This window comes from Pinus tabuliformis, chromosome Q (assembly GCF_031772625.1).
Source record: "Pinus tabuliformis cultivar Carrire ecotype Pingquan chromosome Q, CPIR1, whole genome shotgun sequence".
In the NCBI taxonomy this organism is placed as follows: Eukaryota; Viridiplantae; Streptophyta; class Pinopsida; order Pinales; family Pinaceae; genus Pinus; species Pinus tabuliformis.
The window spans coordinates 1,238,488,267-1,238,494,772 of record NC_142296.1 but is presented as its reverse complement, the minus strand read 5'-3'; positions in this window follow the sequence as shown (position 1 = coordinate 1,238,494,772).

Genomic DNA, 6,506 nt, shown 5'->3' with positions numbered 1-6,506 from the left:
CTTTTTCTTGATTTTAGGAAATTGATCTTGAATCTTTTGTATCTCTGTAATTTTGGATCTCCAAGGTCTGAAATTGCATCCTATGGTAGCCCTTTGAGTCCTCTTTCTAACTCCACAAGTCTGATCAAGATTGGATTCTCCAAGGAAGAGTTATGTCAAATCTCCCACGATGACCTGATTATAGATTGGTTTAGTAGAGCGAACTTATATGAAGTGCCACATGTCACTGTTTCGACCTTAGGACCTGAAATTGATACAAAACAAACTACAGTTTGTCTTCTTTCTGTAACTTCTTACGAAATTTCAATCTGATGCTTAGAGAGAAAGTTATGATGATTTTCCCAAGGTCACCTGTTTGGGATGTAATTTGAGAGCCTGCAGAAACCCTAAATGTCTTGGACTGTATCTCTGAAAATATAGCAAAACAAGATCTGAAATTCGGGCCCGAGCTTCACCAAGTTTTCGGCTCAAATGGGTTTTAATTTTAGAGTCTGAAACTTCATAGAAAAATAATTATAGCGAAAATGTCACGATGACCTGTTTGAGATGGAATTTTGGAGCTTGCAAAAACCCTAACTTCCTCAGATCAGATCTCCGAAAATATAACGAAATAAGATTTCAAATTTGGACCCGAGTTTCAACGAGATTTCTTCTCAAATGGGTTTTGTTTATAGCTTCTGAAACATCGCAAAAAAAATAAAAAATAAAAAAATAAAAATAAAATTATAGCGAAAATACGACGATGACTTGTTTGGAGAAGTGAAACCCTAGAATCCAAAGCTCTAATACCAAATGTTATAAAACCAACTCACAAAAAGATAGAAAAGAAAGAAAACACCTTAGAAATCAGCCTCTTCGAGGGGGCAATCTCCTTTACATTACACAAATGAACAAGTCTTGGATGATACAAATGATAATACCTCCTTTCTATATGTAGGAGTCTAATGGGTCATAATATAATCAGAGCCGACATAACAATAATAATGTAAGGGCACAACAATAACAATAGTGGGCTTCTATGGGGAAGAATAATAAGAATATGGGGACTACATGGGCACAATAATATAATAGGGGGGTTGCACTAATAAAAATAAGGGATTACACTAGTAGTATAGGGACCTAACAAGTACATCACATAGCAGAGAAAAACTGAGTTTTCAATCCTTACAAGTGGCTGCTAGAGAGAGAAACACTAAACAAAATGCATATATTTGACTGATATTTTACTGATACATTGATTCCATAGCTTGTACAGTACTGATATAAAAATGATATAATGGACATAAGTATTCAATTTTATTTTTTTTAAATGTAGGAAGTTTGAAAATTGAAATTTGAAGTCTACTATACAAAGTATAGTGGATTTGTCTTGTTATGACGAACTGAAAATATGTAACTGAAAAAAGAGTTGCCTTCAGAGACATTGAGGAGTTTAGAGGTAATAATTTAGCCTAATGGAATTGAATGAACACTTTGAATTGCGGCACCATCAAGTTCTTCATGGTATATGTGTTCACGGTCCAAAGAGAGAGCTCTTTTTGAAAGTCGATATGTTGTTGAATTGAGCTCCCTATAAATATGGTGAAAAATAATCTCCTGAAAAAGTTTCTTTGTCTCTTCAATTCCTCTTTTCCAAACTGCAACATTTAGCACCTTCAGCTAGGCGTTACCTGCAGACCAGTCAATTACACATTTGGAGTCACCAAGGATTTGTATGCAATTAATACTTTTTAGCTCAGCGAATAGCATAAGAGCCCAAACAACAATTAGTTCAACTTTTTTGTTTGTTGCATCTCTTAAGCAAATTATGAATTGCACAAATTTTATCCCTATTAGTTTAACCATTCCCCTCCCCCCTTCACATTTGTTTCCTTGTGCAGCTCCATCAAAGAAACCAACCTGGAGGTCACGTGAAATGAAAGGAAAATGTATCCTTTTGAAATTAGGAGTATTCCCTGAAAAGGGACACAATCCTGGATGATTTATGAAGAATGAAAATACTAACATTTTTTAAAATAACCCAGTTCCTGAGTAACCAAAATCCCCAAGCAACAAAAATTGGTAGAGAACGAAGATTTTTATACTTCTCCACCCAATGATAAAGGAAGTCCTCAAAAGATGTTTGTTCAAAGAGCCCTCCAATGCCCAAGACCAAAAGAACAACATTCCAAATTTTCTTGGAAATAAAACAACCAAGAAAAAGATGATTAATCGTTTCTTCCTTATGCATACAAAGACAACAAAGTTTTTGTTAAACACACATGGACAGCAAACAATATGAAAGATAAATCATTGAGTATATTTTTTATTAATAATAGATGTACATTTATTGTACAAATATGTGACTCTTGGGTTTCAGATCCCAAGGTCTCTTGGACTGCTTAGTCTTTTCGGCTTCCACACTAACCCTTTAGGATTAGATGTCCAACATTCCCCACCTTAATCCGAAGGGTTATGTATGAGTCCAAGAAAAGAGCTGTAATACAAAATGTGCAAAAAATACATGGCAGCACTAGGCTGAATGTGCTCTATGAAATGTTGGTAAAAAGGGCGGTGGTTTAAGGATGACCACCAACACTGGAACGCTTAGTGCAGTTCCCGGAACTCTTCCAAAACTGGCAAGAAACTGAAGTTTTCTGCTAGAGGAAGTGTTCTCAATCTGTGATGGTTTAAGGATGACCAACAACTCTGGAAATGCTTAATGCAATTCCTGGAACTCTTCCAAAACTGGCAAGAAGCTGGAGTCTTCTGCTAGAGGAAGTGTTCTCAATCTGTGATGGTTTAAGGATGACCAACAACTCTGCGATTCCTGGAACTCTTCCAAATCTGGCAAGAAGCTGGTGTCTTCTGCTAGAGGAAGTGTTCTCAATCTGTTCATGGGCATCTTTGTCTCTGGCTACAACTCTGAAACTGGTGTGGCAGGTTGTGGCTCAGGCTCGCTTGATGTGACTTTGAAGCTTGTAGATGACCATCATTTCCCCCCCCTGTCAGATACAAGGTGAGAAGATGGAGAAAACTCAACTGCAAGACTGTTCAATATTCTGGAACAAGTTCTGACATGTGTTTGGAATATCTTCTTGGCTGTTGATGCCCATTGCCAAGAAGCGATCCATCCTAGATGAATCTTTGTTCTTGCAGGATGTTTGTTTCTGAAGCATCTGTGTGAAGAATGGCTGGTTTTATGACAGTGCTTACATGGATGAAGATCAAAACAGTGATCTTTCAGATGGCCAACTCGGTCACAGTGTTGGCATTTCACAATCTGTTGTTTTTGTTGTTGCTGTGGAAGAGGGGCAGAATCTGGAACAGTTGAAGCTGAACTGTCATAAGGAGCAGGTGAACTGTCATGAATGAATCCAGCACTCTGAAACTGAATGGGCTTTGAGTAGTCTGGAATATGAAAGGACAAGTCCTTGTCATATCCAAGACCAGTTCTATGCTTGTTGTGGACAAGCTGTTCCCAAGGTCTGATGATGGGCTTGGGAAGTGCAGACTGAGTTTCTGCATCTGTATGTACACTTGCTGCTTTATTGGGTACTGGATCTGAATGAACTTGAACAATATTGACTTGCTGTTTATGGGAGTCTGTTTCATTGTTCTGAACAGAAACAGGTTCAGAATGACTCCTTCGTTTTAATTCTTCTTGCTGCAATTGTGATTCAAGCTGCAAAAACTCTATCTTTTCTTGTGCATATTGTAAACATGTCTGAATTTCTGAGAGAGATCCTTTGCTGATTTGGAATGTTTCATGATTCGAGGAATATATCAGAGTTTTTAATAACTCTAATATTTCAGTAATTCGAGGCATATTCTTCATTGTCAAAATTACACCCCTTTAAAAGACTGATTACAACTATGACTCAATGAGTAAAAGTAACACCCACTCACAGTACAGTACAAAGACACAGAAAAATCCTTTGTAAATATGCAGCAGATGAATCAAGGAACAGAACCTATAATACAGTTCCACAACTGGGGCAGCAGCAACTGCAAACTTACTTGGATCCTTCAAATACTCCTTCCCTTTTGAATCAGAAATGATGGCTAACAAAACTTCAACAATTATAACACTGTCATGGACAGGACTTGAATGTTCATATGCCTTGACTGGGGTACGAATCAGATATGACAGATAATACTAACAAATGGCAACAAACACTTGGATTACATGTTGCGTTTTCAATCAAGAAAACGGAAAAGCTTAACTGGTTAGGATTCCCTGGGGGGCAAAGCTATGCACAGATCGAAAAGATTTCTGGCAGTTCTCGAGCAATTCACAGCCACGAATAAGCAAAGAAACTCTATTGACGAAAATATTTATAGATTTAAACTTGCAGAGCTGGATATTATGAATAAATGATAAAATGTATAGCTGTCTGTCAGTTTTCTTTGGAGATCCAAATTGTCTGTCAGAATACCAAAACGATAGAAAAGTGTCCTTCACTGTACAGTTTCTTCCAGGTCAAAATTTGTTTTAAATCCCTTTTTCTCGCTATTTTCTGCCATATCCCTTCAATACGGGACCCCTCTAAATCAAAGGCTAATGATGTAGAATGAAAGATGCGGCTAAGCTTTGCAGCAGCAGTCGCCATGGAGGCTTCAGACTCCGAAACGGCGCATTTTCAAGTAAGCTACTTTTCACCATGAAAAGTCCTCTCCGATGTAAAACGCCATTAATAACTCTGTTACTGTAAATAATGAAAGCAACCAAAGGCTTATTACTGAAAACTACAGCGAGCTTTAGCAGAGGGATTTTCGTCTAGTCCTTTCGCTAAAACCGGCGGTATTGTAAACTTTCCGAACTACTTCAGCGTTTTAAATATTTCGCCTTTTGAAATGATGGTCAGAAAATAAATGTCGCCCACAGATTGTTATACATTTGATTGTAAGATAAGCTGTTCCAGATGTCTCAGAGCTGGAAGATAAGCTGTCTTCTAGAGAGATAGAAAGAGGAGCCCTTTTTCACTGTCGGTAAAAGCTGCAGTGAAGACATGTTGGTGAAATTGACTATTTATTGTGATGCTGAAATAACTGGTCTTTATGAAGGAAAATCTCTCCAAGAGGCTTTATGAAACATGTGCCAGTGTTCTCAAAAGATATTCACATTGGAAATGTAACTCTCTCCAGTTTCTTTCCCACTGAACTTGACTTTGAATTTACCAGAAGAACCACTCCTCGCCCTGCTCACTGATTTTGATTTCGAGTAGCCTATTTTTAAATTAATTCAAAGCTGCCCCACTAAATTCTCTACAAAGAATAATAACTCGGCGGATGGCCAAAAGAGACACGAAGATCTGAACACGCCGTTGAAACTGACAACTCATCTATACATCCTCTATACATCCGCAAATCCATCGAAGTACAGGAGCATTAGGACTGGATTTGTTGAGTTAGTGAATAAACATGGCGTGGGACCCTTATTCACAGGATGGTTGCCGACCCTCTTGGGGTACAGCGTTCAAGGTGCCCTTAAGTTTGGATTCTATGAATTCTTCAAGCTATTATATTCGGATATGCTCGGACCCAAGAAAGCAGAAGAGCGCAGGACCTTAATATATCTGGCAGGTTCTGCTTCAGCAGAATTTATTGCCGATATAGCTCTCTGCCCATTTGAAGCTGTCAAAGTTAGGGTGCAAACACAGCCCCATTTTACAAAGAGTTTCTATCTGATGGCAGAGTCGTAATAGTGGAAAAATCGATGCAAAGGAGTTACAAAGCAGGACAGAGGCAGCCAGAGAGCGTTATGTCAGGAACAGCGCAGAGACAGAACGACAGACGCAGAGAGAGCGTTTCCAGAATGCAGTCAGGCAATTATGTTTAGCTCAGTGAGCGCAGAGTGCAATGATTAAAAATACCTTATGGCAGAGAGGAGCGGCGTTTCGAATCAGGTCAGCAGCGTGAGAGAGGGCAGCGTTTAATACCATTCACTGTCACCATGTCAGGCACCAGTATTCATGCGTAGAGAGGCAGTAAAAAACGCACCAGTAACAACGCTTCTATGCATTCATCAACGCTCAGGTAAAAAACGCATCAACTCTCAGGTGTATAGCACATTCAGTAGGGCAGAGGGCGCAGTACTGACGTGCACATAACAGGCCACAGAAAAACAAGCGGCTCTGATACCATGTTAAACACACATGGACAGCAAACAATATGAAAGATAAATCATTGAGTATATTTTTTATTAATAATAGATGTACATTTATTGTACAAATATGTGACTCTTGGGTTTCAGATCCCAAGGTCTCTTGGACTGCTTAGTCTTTTCGGCTTCCACACTAACCCTTTAGGATTAGATGTCCAACAGTTTTGGTCCAGCAAAGCCTCTTTTCTGCAGATTTTCCTAACTCAAAATTGTGTTATGAAGGGCTAACCAGGAGAAACATTTTATCTTATTGGGGATATTCCAATTCCATATATATTTGTTCCACCATATGGAGTCTTGAACCACAACATATTTGGCAATTGCTTCATAAGCAAGACTTGCTTTCACCCTGCCTAAGGAG